General features: G+C 38.0%; 1 long non-coding RNA gene across 1 annotated transcript; it reads right to left on the bottom strand.

Annotated features, from left to right (window-relative positions):
- Positions 1–401: 401 nt before the first annotated feature.
- Positions 402–13,745, bottom strand: LOC129349201 (uncharacterized). Its single transcript, XR_008602100.1, has 5 exons — positions 13,215–13,745; positions 8,451–11,652; positions 7,349–7,449; positions 3,755–3,878; positions 402–3,691 (listed from the first exon to the last, which is right to left on the bottom strand). It is a non-coding gene; the product is annotated as an uncharacterized LOC129349201 (long non-coding RNA).
- Positions 13,746–13,872: the final 127 nt, after the last annotated feature.

Raw genomic sequence — 13,872 nt, 5'->3', positions numbered from 1 at the left:
TTTAATGTTTAATATTTTTGTTATAAAAATTTTGTTTAATTTCATAATTACATGTTTTGTATCTTCTGTTTAATTATCTAATTAAATGTTTTGTCTGTATAATATAATGTAATTGTATTTGTTTAATTTTCTTTTAAAAAGCTTTATTGTATTAATTTTTTTCCTTTGATTTAATTGCTTTTTTTTAAATGTAGTTTATTTCTTTAATCTTTTTTTTCTGTCAAGATTTTAACCCAACCTTAAAAATGAAACAAACCCTTAAATCACATTGAAAACACTTCTGTTGTCACAATCATGAGTTAGTCAGTTATTCAGTTTATCAGTTCAACTTTATTTGTTTAGCACCTTTTACACAGATGACAAAACTAAACAAGCAAAGAGAAAAAACTATGCTAAAACTATGATTAAAACTCAAAAATATACTTAAAATAAAAAAGATTTAACATGGTAATAAAATCTGTTGAGTCCAGGGGATGGAGGGAGTTTATTGAAGTCTTTTTGGGCTCATATGTTAAATCATTTAAAATATAAACTTGATATTCAGTCTAAGGAAACTGCAGAGTGACAGAAGAACCAACAATATCTCCTGTTATCTCCTTTAATGAGTCGACTCTTCTTGTGCTTTCAGACCAAAGAACTACAGACTCTTCACAATCTGCTCAAACTCTTGGTACAGGACCTCACCACACGGGTCAAGAAGGTTTCCATCTCATTTCTACTCTGAAGCTCACCTTCTCCTGCTCAAACTGCTGACAAATGTTTCTGCTGCTCTAAAGTCTGGCTCTCCAGAACTTCCTAAAAACTCTCAAAGTCTCTTCTGCTGCAGGTTGCTTTGTAGAACTGTTCCAGAAAACCTCACTAAACCACATGAAGGGGCCTCAAGATAGTCGTCCAAATGAAACCGTACAAAAACCAAACTAGCACAACCCAAACACTAAAGTCTCCTGCAGCCTACCAGAGAACCTCTGAGAACAGAGAATCAGGACAGGAACTCTTACCTTCTGGACAACCAACGTTGGTTCACAAACACACAGAATGTGTCTGACCAAAAACCTCTAAAGACTCACTACAGCCAAGATAAAGACACAACTCAGCTGTACCAAATCCACTAATCACTGCACACATTAGCACCATGTGCTAACTGTGGCTAAAGAACCACATTTACCAAGACAACTATCCAGTACAAAGCCCTAAAACACACCAAGAAACACATTAAAGACAATTTTACTGCTGGAAGCTGCAAGCCAAAGCCTAAAGAACAAACTAAAGCAACGAAGCCAAACCCGGTTCAGTGGTGGAGAGAAGCAGAGGAAATGTTTGTCTGCAGCTAAATAAAGCAGGAAGACACTGAGCTGCTCAGGTGTTCCTGATAACACCAAGCAGCCACCTGGACAGCCAATAGGAACACAGCTTAGTGGAAGTCCAGAGGGCTGGGTTAGTGAAGGAAATTTAGTTTAAAGTTGAAGCAGAAAGTTAACAAAGAAAGTTGAAAACCACCTCTGATACCTGAAATCTCTGAGTTTTCAAACAAAGAACACCTGAACATGTCAAACTGGTTCCATAGTAGAACCATCATTGTAAAAACATCATAGTATGGTGTGTTGCTCAAAAAACATTACGACCCGGCTGTCTAGGGTCACGGAGGAGCAACACAAAAACAGGACAAAAGCTGGTTTCCAGGGGGTTAGGAGGATATTTATTTGAAAGAGTAAGTTTACAACAACACAACATGTGAGCAGAAAAATCACAAAGTCTGTCTTTAGTTCAGATGAAAATATTAGTTTTTGTCTTTTATTGACCAAACTTTTCAGGAAGTAGATGAAGAATAATTAAAGCTCTCATGTAGAAGTCCAACTTATTTTGGATCCTTGTGGAGAGTTTAATCTTAGAGTTTGTAAAGCTGTTGAGTGTTTAGAGACACATGGATTGTTTTGACATTTAATAACCGAGTCCTGAAATAAAATTACAGTTGTGGATTTCTGTCATTTAGTCTGGACTAAACAAATAACAGCAGCATAAATCTTAAATGTCATTATGAGGAGTCTGGATTGAGGTTTCTCACTTGATAATGATCAAAACATGAAATTTTGGTTGGTTTAAGGGAATATTCCACCTTGAATCTTTTAACGTTGACCTAAAAGGTTGGTTTCAGGAAGTATTCCACCTACAAGGTCCTCAAACATCCACCTTAAAGGAACAGTCCACCAAAAATCCTTGGACATGCACCTAAAATGTTGGTTTAACCGAATATTCCATCCAAAATCCTCAAAGAGACCTGAGGGGCTAGTTAAAAGGAATATTCCACCTAAAACCCCAAATATAGACCCGAAAGGGTGGTTTAGAAAAAATCCTTCAATGTAGACCAAAAAAGTTAGTATGGAGGAATATTCCACCTGAAATGTAGACCTGAGAAGTTGGTTTGGAAGAATATACCATCCTAAACATCCTTAAATGTAGACTAAAAGACGGTTTGGAAGAAAATTCCACCTAAAATCCTCCAATGTAGACCTAAAAGGTGAGTTTAATGGTATATTCCACCTAAAATCCACTACTGTAGACCTTGGAGGTTGGTCTGATGGTATATTCCACCCAACATCCTTGAACATAAACTTAAAAAGTTCATTCAAAGGAATATTCCACCTAAAATCTTTCAATGTAGACCAAAAAATCTTGGTGTAAAGGAGTATTCCACCTTAAATGTAGACCTAAAGGATGGTTTGGATTAATATTCTACTCTAAAATCTTCCAATGTAGACCTAAAAGGTTGATCTGATGGTATATTCTACCCAACATCCTGGAACATTTACCTAAAAGGTTGCTTTAATGGTATATTCCCAGAAGAACCCTTGAACATTGGGCTTAATGGTATATTCCACCCAAAATACTTGTACATATACCAAGAAGTCAGTGTAAAGGAAATGTAGACATAAAAGGATTGTTTAAAGGAATATTTAAACTGTTATTTTCATTATTTAATAATCTATCAATAATCAGAACCTTGGCAAACTTATTTTCATCAGTTTTTTTTAGTGGAAGTCACAAATAAAGGAGCTCTTGGTTTTTCCTGGCGTTACTGAGTCCAAAGCTGCTGTTCCAACACAGAACGTTTACATGCATCCACAAACCTCTCAGCACTCAAACACCCACAGACAGGAGGCCGGCTGGACCGAGGCTCGGCGGCGTCCTCAGACCCACGAGTCGGGGAGTCGATGAACTTGTTGGTCCGGTTTGAAGGCCTCCGTGTGGTCCAGTAGAAGTCCACGTAGTCGGTGTTGGCTTTGAACCACAGCGACTGGCCGCCATCAGGTGGACCGGCTCGTCCTCGTAGGACTCCTCCTGTAGCCTTGAGGGAACCACAGGAACATTCAGTAGCTGTTGGAGTTCTTCCTGTCAGGCTCGTGGTAGAACGGCTCTGAAGAATCTTGTACTTGTCTTATCTGGAACAATCTAACAGCCTAAACTGTTAACAGCGGTGTAAAGAAGCAAACACACAGGCATAGATTAGGACTCAAACTAGATTTATTTTAGAAAACAAATCAGCTTAGAGGCATTTGTTCACACGTGGCTGAATAGGAGGCCGTCCAATCAGATTCAAGGTCTTCACTCTTGGACCTCCATCAGCTGACGTGGATGTTTGATGGTCTTCCTCTCTAGTGCCAGATGATTCATCCATGAATTCAGCAGCTACAGACTGAAATGAAGCTCATGCTGCTGTGATTGAATTCCTGTTCCAGATCAAATGTTCAGAGCTCACCTTGAATGCAGCTGTCTGCTGTCTGATAGTTTTTCTCATTGTAGTCTTCAATAAAGTCTTTTTCCTCATGTCAGGATGTGGTGAGACTCTTTCTCAGTCTCTGCAGACGTCCCTCATTGTGCATCTCCAGAGAAGAAACAGAAAAACTGATCACTGCTTCAGCATCAAACGCTCTCCAGCACTGAGAGTGTTTTAGGAATTCATTCATTGTGTTGTGAACTTTGAAGGAGCAGAAACTTTACAGCTGCCAAAGATATGAGCTCCAATTCTGGATGTTTTAGGAAATGAAGTTCATCAAATGAACACTTGATTTTTGCTGATAACTCATTAAATTACTGAAGAAATCCAATATAAAAACCTGTAAACTCTCAGGCAGCTTTTGTTAAAGTTTGTCTATAATTCTATCATCATGTTCTGGAACCAGGACTCTGCAGAAGTTCCTTCAATCAGATACTTGTGTGTTTCTATTTAAGGCCTCAGGTTTGAACGTACAGCAGAGGATTAGAAAGGAGTGATTTTAATATTTAAATCAGTCCAGTAAATGTTTGGTGTGAAAATTATTAAAATTTTGATTTAGATAGATTTGTGTCAAATAATATTGTAGAGTCTCACTTAAATATATCCAAATGAGTTCAGTGTATTTACATTTTATAGAATATTTGATTTCTTAATCTCAATACTGTAGGGTCTGACCCTAAATATTATAATAATGATGTCAATTTAAATAATATTTTAGTGCAGAGTCATAAACTTTAATCAGCTAAACTTACATAATAAATATCACTGTACAATCTTAACCTGAACATTCATATTATTGAGGTAAATTTACATAAATCGTGATATTCTAGAGTATTAACTGGAATATTTCTAATATGAATCTTTTTGTATTGTGCTGATAAACAACAATAACCCGACTTTCAGATAATATTTGTTGTCTGTGATTGTGAGACTAAATTCCTCCACATTCTGGAACTGGACTACATTTCCCAAAATGGAAACATGGACAGAATTTAACACTCATGTATCCATGGCAACGCTAACGTTTCTGCTTCTTACCAAAGTTCACAACACAAGTAAAGATTTTAATGTAAAACTTCAGGGATGACTGCTAACCATAAGTATTCTGATCAATACTTCATGATCAATATCAGGACAGATATTACAATTCCAGCTGTTGCATTAGACTGCAGTTATTCACAGAGAAATTAAAACATCACATTCCTCATGAAAACTAGATGGGACTTTTATTAAATAAAGTGTTGGTGAATAAACAGTGTAAAAAGTGCAAAGCATCTCCATTAAATCAGGAGATGTGAGACTTCCACAGCATGGATCACCATCTGCTGTGTTGATTCATAGCTGAATGTCAGAATGAACTGAGCTAGAAAAGCTGCTTTGAGCTGCAACATTACGGTCTGACAATCCAACACCATCACAGTTTTCATCTGGTTGTTTTGCTCCAACATGCTGTGAAGTTCAGTTTTTACCTGAATCAATACAGAGATTCTATTTCCAACCAAGACTGAAATAAAAATTAGAATGTTATGAGGTTATTAATGCAACTAGATCCTTTCAGATGGAAGGATTTACTTACTTAGTTCTAATTCAAGTTTCAGTTGGAGCACATTGCATTCACAAAGAAAAACAGCGAAACCTTCATAGCAACATTTAATAAACCTAAAGCTTCCCTGTTGGCTCATTGGTGGAGTTTGTTACTGAGCATCTGAACCTTAAATCCAGTGAGACGACCATCTTCAGTCCAGGACCAGTCAGAGAACTTCAACACCTTCCATCAGGCTGGACCAGATGTGGCATCATCTCCCTCTGAACATCTGGATGACAGGAGAAAAGACAGAAATCAAACACAGACACAAATACAATTAATTCACTTTCATCATTTTATAAAAGTAGCATGAACTTTATTAAAACTTGACAATATCAGTAATGGAAGTAAATGTTTTTATCTCGTGTTGAAGCTAAATTTAAAGTCAATTTTAATGACAGTTTATCCTGAGAGGAGTGAGAATGGAGCTTTTCTTTCCTTTTTAGAATATTCCCTCAAAATATTCTGTTTATTATTGGCTTTAGAAGCATTTTTCTTTACTTATTTATTTTTAGATACCTCAGACTGATGCACTTTGCTGGTTTGCAGATAATTTCATGTACAATGACAATAAAGATCTTCTATTATAACATATTTTGCTAAAACAAGAACCTGCAAACTTCTCAACCATCTCTCAGTCTGCAAAATTCCAACTGCGACAAAGAATTATCTGATGTAGTTATTATTATAATCTTTACTGAACCAGCCCTGGAATTAATAAAAATCTGTATATGGATATGATTTTCTCTGATGGAACCACTAAAACTGCATCCAATAAAGTAAATCTCTTCTGCACTGCACACATACTACACTTTTGTAGAACTCTGGATGTCAGAGTAAAGGCAGACAGATCCACCAATCAGCCACAACATTCTGACCACTGACAGCTGAAGAGAACAACATCCATCATCTTGTTCTAATGCAACGTTCTGCTGGGAAACCTTGACGTTCATGTGGATGTTTGACATGTACCACCACCTAAACACTGCAGGACAAACAACCCCCTAGTCTCCATGGCAACAGCAGTCCTTGATGCCAGCTGCCACCCTCAGCAGGACGAACTAAAACTACTCAGGAGTGGTCTGAGGAACACGACAGAGCTAAGCTGTTCACCTGGGTTCCACACTCCCCACATCCAGATCTGATGGAGCATCTGTGGGATGGTCCAGGATCAGCCTGGTCTAGGTAGGACCCACCCTGCAACCCACAGGATCCACAGAATCCACAGGACATCCCCAGAGGTTCTGATGAACTACTGGGTCAGAGGAGTTTTAGCAGCATAAAGGGACCAACACAGTATTAGTCAGGTGGTCAGAATGTTCTACTGTTATATTGTCATGCTGATTATATGATCAGTAAATGTTACCATCAATTATAACGTCCACATTGATCAGGAAAAAAAAACAACTATCAGTTCATTCAGAAACTGTGGGGTTAAACCTAAAAACACAGACCTCAACAGCAGTTTGTTTCAAAGCAGAACACCAGCTGGTTTTCACTAAAGAAGCTTTCAGAGCAACAACTAAATGACAGTTTTGTTCTCATTAAGTTCAGAGTCAGAATCAGCCAAAATAATGTATACACACATCAGGAAAAGAAAAACTTTTATAAATATTTCATTTGTATCAGTACTTCTATACATATAGATTCCTCTTTCTAAGTTTGATCAAATCACGATAACTCTGTGTCCTGTTGTACGATGTTTTCCCAACAGATGGCGCTACCCTCATGAATGGAGCATCAACAAGTGACGTCTACAACACAACAGAAATGTCTGGAAGCCAGTGGCCTCCACTTTGAGCACCTCTTGTAATTGTAGAGGCCAAAGATAACTTTTATTAATCTCCTGATGTCTGAATACATTTGGTATTGAAATATTTATGCTAGTTTTTCTTTTCCTGATGTGTGTAAACATTATTTTGGCTGACTCTGTAGGATGGGTTTCTGACAGGTCACCAGGCAACATCTTTTTATAATAATGACAAACATACCTGCATTCTACAGGAGTGATTTTCCTCATGTGCAGGTAAAGATGTGGGAGGAGCTTAGAGATGACAGGAGCAGGAGTCATCCTCACTAATTCAGCTTCCACCTAGAAACAGAAAGACCACAAACAAACACACTGATAGACTCTCAAACGTTCAACCTCACAGCCTCAAAATATCTGTTTAGGAAGTGTTGTGTTTCTAAATTCTGCTGAAAGCATTGACAGACATTCTCTTACAAGGTTGTGTAAAAAGCAGCCTGTCCTCTGAGCTACTAAGAAATCTTCCTGAACAAAGTTTCTACGTGTAAATCGGCTCAACAAAAACTAAAGCCTCAGTCACAGATAACAGGTATCACAGATTATAAACAACTTTCTTTGTTAACTCAGACTTTCTGCTTCAACCTCACATAAAAAGGGGAGTTTAACTCGTCAGGTGACTGAAAATGAACGGCTTGTGCAGTTCTAGATCCAAAAGTAGGATGTTTCATCTCATGTTTTACTACAAATACATGCAATAATAAATAAATACAATGGCTGTTAGTTTATTCACTATTAATGTCACTTTATATACTGGATTGAACTTGAGCAGTGGAAGAGAGAAGGAATTTAATGAAATTATGGAGATTCAGAGGTAATGTTGCACAATGTTATGTTAAGCTCGGTTTAATTCAAACCAGCTGAATGTTAAACTTCAGTGCAGCTGAACAGGTTTCAGTGAACCTTAAAGTAAAATAACTTTTTTAAAAGCTAAAATAAACAGCAGAGAAATACAGGTTGAGAAGTTCCTTCTAATAATGAGGACAGCTGCAGCAGCAACTAACACAGGTGTTCAGCAGTAAGTTAGCCACCTGTGTTAATTAGCCCGCTAGCTAACTTAGCCGCTTAGCTAGCTAACTTAGCCGCTTAGTTAGCTAACTTAGCCGCTTAGCTAGCTAACTTAGCCGCTTAGCTAGCTAACTTAGCCGCTTAGCTAGCTAACTTAGCCGCTTAGCGAGCTAACGCGTCCGGACCAACTGCTCAAACACGACAAAACACAACTCTTCACAAGTCGCTGACTTAACGTACAACAAAACAACGCTACAAATTAGAAGTATTTATCTTCTTACCGTGTTTTACTCCAAAAATAAGGTCAACAGCAGCCAGAGACGCTAACAGACGTTCCGGCCATAGATACATACAGCAGACTAGATCCACTAGCGCGCTGTCTGACCAATCACTGCTCTCTGGCTCTCAGTCAGTCTGACCAATCACTGCTCTCTGGCTCCACACTTGCTGATGACCACTTCCGGTCTCAGAAAATGAAAAAACTGACCTTTTTTCGTTTCTGTCTCTTACTGATTTTATTTTCTTGTTATTCTAAATATAAAATGAAAAAAATGAAAATCAAAGCATTTTTAAAATTTCGTATATCCCTTTTTGATCATGAAGAGGAAAAACGCCTGCTATTTCAATTTTAATTTTTGTATTTTAAAACGAAAATCAAATAACCACTCGTTTTTTGTTTTTCAATACCCGTTTCAGAAGGGAAAATCCAGTTGCCAAAATATACACGGACCATTTTGCTGCTATATTTTCTCTTTTCAGTGTATTTTGCTGCTGTATTTTCTATTTTCAGTGTATTTTGCTGCAATATTTTCTATTTTCAGTGTATTTTGCTGCTGTATTTTCTATTTTCAGTGTATTTTGCTGCTGTATTTTCTCTTTTCAGTGTATTTTGCTGCTATATTTTCTATTTTCAGTGTATTTTGCTGCTGCATTTTCTATTTTCAGTGTATTTTGCTGCTGTATTTTCTCTTTTCAGTGTATTTTGCTGCTATATTTTCTATTTTCAGTGTATTGTGCTGCTGTATTTTCTATTTTCAGTGTATTTTGCTGCTGTATTTTCTCTTTTCAGTGTATTTTGCTGCTATATTTTCTATTTTCAGTGTATTTTGCTGCAATATTTTCTATTTTCAGTGTATTTTGCTGCTGTATTTTCTATTTTCAGTGTATTTTGCTGCTATATTTTCTCTTTTCAGTGTATTTTGCTGCTATATTTTCTATTTTCAGTGTATTTTGCTGCTATATTTTCTCTTTTCAGTGTATTTTGCTGCTGTATTTTCTTTTTTCAGTGTATTTTGCTGCTGTATTTTCTATTTTCAGTGTATTTTGCTGCTGTATTTTCTATTTTCAGTGTATTTTGCTGCTATATTTTCTATTTTCAGTGTATTTTGCTGCAATATTTTCTATTTTCAGTGTATTTTGCTGCTGTATTTTCTCTTTTCAGTGTATTTTGCTGCTGTATTTTCTCTTTTCAGTGTATTTTGCTGCTGTATTTTCTTTTTTCAGTGTATTTTGCTGCTATATTTTCTATTTTCAGTGTATTTTGCTGCTATATTTTCTATTTTCAGTGTATTTTGCTGCTATATTTTCTATTTTCAGTGTATTTTGCTGCTGTATTTTCTTTTTTCAGTGTATTTTGCTGCTGTATTTTCTATTTTCAGTGTATTTTGCTGCTGTATTTTCTATTTTCAGTGTATTTTGCTGCTATATTTTCTATTTTCAGTGTATTTTGCTGCAATATTTTCTATTTTCAGTGTATTTTGCTGCTGTATTTTCTCTTTTCAGTGTATTTTGCTGCTGTATTTTCTCTTTTCAGTGTATTTTGCTGCTGTATTTTCTATTTTCAGTGTATTTTGCTGCTATATTTTCTATTTTCAGTGTATTTTGCTGCAATATTTTCTATTTTCAGTGTATTTTGCTGCTGTATTTTCTCTTTTCAGTGTATTTTGCTGCTGTATTTTCTCTTTTCAGTGTATTTTGCTGCTATATTTTCTATTTTCAGTGTATTTTGCTGCTGTATTTTCTCTTTTCAGTGTATTTTGCTGCTATATTTTCTCCTTTCAGTGTATTTTGCTGCTGTATTTCCTCCTCCTGCAGCAGGACGCAGCTCTTTACGCGCAGCGGCGTCACGGTGTTTCCGTCCCGCCCAGTGGAGCTCCTCTCCTCGGGCCGCTGATCCTCCAGACCATCCTCCTCCTCCTCCTCCTCCTCCTGTCCGGGTCACAGCAGCCCTCGGCCGGGCTCTGAAGGCGGCTCCTCCTCTCTGGATGATCCGGAGCTGCGGTTCGTCCTGCGCTGTTTGAAGGTAAGAATTTAATCCTGATGGAGGAAAATCCTCCGCCGTGTTTCCGCCGTATCGCTGCAGACATCCTCCTCTTCTTCATCCTCCTCATCCTCCGGACCGAACCTCGGAGGTTCCAGAACCGTCGAAGCAGCAGCCGGAGGTGTTTTTTTATCCGGACAGAAGAGCTTCTGGTTGTGGTTGTGGTTGTGGTTGTGGTTCGTGGAGGTTGAGAGCTGGTGTCAGGCCTCCTCAGCATCACTTCATCCTCATGATGCTCAACAACAACAACGTGTTTATCAGGAGACTCCATCAGGCTCAGATATGACAGAAAAGATGAGGAAATAGAGAAAAAGCCGCTCCAGGATGTAATATTTAGATCTAATGTGATGAACGTCTCTGTAGCAGCAGACAGGTTCCATTTACTGCCGTTAAACACCGACAAAAACAGCAAATATCCGCATTTAAGGAGCAGAAACCTGCAAATATCTGATGTTTTAGAGGCTGCAGGTTCCAGATGTTTCCTCTGAGGGTCTGTTTGGTTCATATTTACTGGATGAAGTTCATTAAATAACAGAAAATAGTGAAATATGTCTGATGAATGTGTTGGATATGTTTTATTAACCATCAGCACAAACCCTGAAAATATTCAGTTTACTGTCATAAAAGACCAACAGAACCAGGAAATATTCAGTGTTTTAAAGGATGTAGCTGCTTTCTTTGTGAAATATGTGGATTTAAACTGGAATTGTTTGGTTGACCGACTTATAGGTGACACGCTGGAACAGACAAATACACACACACACACATTTTAAAGGCGACAGCTCAGAGATATTCTCACCTTTGGTCAGTGTGATGATATTTCATCCATTAAATCTGGATTTCTAGTTTTGGTTTCTCAGCTACTTCAAGATTTGTATTTGCTGTTAATGACAGAAAATGCTTTTATGAATGAATTCTGTGACATTTTAACGGCTGATAGCTGCAAAGAGACACAAAGCTACCACAGAGAGACACGAAACGACCACAAAGATACACAAAACAACCACAGGACTGTGGTTGATGTCGTAGATTTTGTCTCGTCAGAATAAAATCACAGAAACGTTGGATTCTAGTTTTAGCTGAAGTGATGCTGCAGATCTCTTCCATCCGTTGGGAGGCGTCTGGATTCAAAACGTCCTGCAACCGTCGTGTTCCAGTAGAGACTTTACAGAACAGAGAAACCACAAAGAGATGTGAGTTTATGAATATTTAGTAAATCTGATGAATGTTTACATCATTAAATCTGTAAAATGTGATACAATGTCAACAGGAACAGTAAAAACCAGAAACGTTCAGGTTAGAAACACAGATAACGGCTGGATCTATGGGATGAATGAAGCTGTGTCTGTGTGTGTGTGTGTGTGTGTGTGTGTGTGTGTGTGTGTGTGTGTGTGTGTGTGTGTGTGTGTGTGTGTGTTTGGATGGATGGATGGATGTGGTTGGACTAATGGACACTGAGCTCAGCAGCTGAAAGCTCTCAGATAAGAGTCGCTCCTCAGAGACTCGCAGACAGTAATCGAGTACTTTTACTGACCGAGTACCAGCGTCATGTACTCAGTCAGAAATACTGCACTTTTTACTGCATGTTTCAAACCTGTGATGAGTTTAAACCAACAAACACGAACATATAGATATACAACAAATACAGAGAGACACAAAACGACCAAAAAGACACAAAAACAGGCAACAAAAGACCGTAAAGGCACAAAAAACAACTAACCAGAAACACAGGACAGCTACAAAGAGATGCAAAACGACCAAAATAACACAAATAAGTACAAATTTACACAAAATGAGCACAAAGACACACAAAACAACCCAAAAAGGCACAAACTAGCCTCAAAGAGACATAAAATGACCATAAAATAATCACAAAAAGACAAAAACAACAGCAAAGTGATGAAAAACAATTGCAAAATGACACAACTACAAAAACACAAAAAATGACAGCGAAGAGATGAAAAAGACCCCAAAAAGAAGCAAAAATTACCAGAGATATACACGGAACAATCACAAAACACAAAAATGTACTACAAAGATGCTAAAACTGGCTACAAAGAGACACAAACAACCTGCAGTCGATGTGTTGAGACACAAAATGACCACAAACCTTTGTGCGTCTGTCAGTGTGTTGGACTGTGTTACATTTGGACTGTTTGCCACCTGTTTTCAGTTGCTAGGCTACGCTAAGCTAGGCTATGCTAAGCTGAGCTAAGCTATGCTAAACTAAGCAGAGCTAAGCTATGTTAAGCTAACAGCTGCTTCATGTTTACATTCAGAGACAGACAGGAAGTGGAGTCACTGAGATGTGGAATGGTTGGAATGCAGTACTTTTACTTTACATGGTGCAGTATTTGTACTTTAACTACACAGTATTAGTACTTGTACTTCACAGTATTTGTACTTGTACTGGAGGTTTTCTGTGGGTTCAGTTTGAGGACAAACATCAGTAAAAGGCTCATTTCTGGACCAGATTTGAGATTAAATCCAGTTTCTTTTAGTGAAAATACATAAAACTGCAGATTTGAGAGTTTTTTTTCCACGTTAAACCAGACTCAGATGCAACCAGAGATCTGCGCTGGTTCTGGTCTGGACGAGATCATCGTAAAACACTATTTTAAATTCGTTAAACCATCCATATCTGTGTTAAAAAGAAAATGATTGAGTTTTAGTTTCAGTTTTAGCTGCAGCAGGAGGAAGAGGAAGAGGAGGACGGGGTGGTTACCACGGCAGCGGTTGAGGAGCAGCAGGGCGTCGCCTCGGCTGCTGCAGCTGATAAACAGGAGGAGGATGGAGATGAAAGGCGTCCAGAGGATATCCTCCCCCAGCAGACATGTTGTCCTCTTCTAGCCTCCCTCAGGGACCAACTGATCTCCGGATCGATGATCTGAAAGCTGCTCAGAGTCACAGCGAGATGTTTGGACAGAGGCTGGAATTAACAAATGAAAACAACTAGTTAACAGGCTTAAAAACACAAAAACAACCTCAAAAATACAGAAATAAAGAGACAAAAAAGAGACAAAAAGACTGTAAAGAATAAAACAGCCTTAAAAACACCAATGAGACACACAAAACGACCACAAAGAGACACAAAACGACCACAAAGGGACACAAAACAACCAGAAAGAGACACAAAACAACCACAAAGAGACACAGAACAACCACAAAGAGACACAGAACAACCACAAAGAGACACAAAACAACCACAAAGACAGCGGTGTTAAAACAGTCCTGCTTCTTTAAATGTCTGCTCAGAAACATGGAGCTTCAGGGTTTCATTTCCTCTGATGAGTCATTCAGATCCAGATAACAGACAGTACTGGATACTATATACTACTGGATACTATATACTACTGTGTACTATATTCTACTGTGTACTATAT

The sequence above is a fragment of the Amphiprion ocellaris genome, chromosome 6 (assembly GCF_022539595.1).
Source record: "Amphiprion ocellaris isolate individual 3 ecotype Okinawa chromosome 6, ASM2253959v1, whole genome shotgun sequence".
Lineage (NCBI taxonomy): Eukaryota > Metazoa > Chordata > Actinopteri > Pomacentridae > Amphiprion > Amphiprion ocellaris.
Note: the sequence above shows the minus strand (reverse complement) of the source record. Positions and strands in the feature narration are given on the sequence as shown.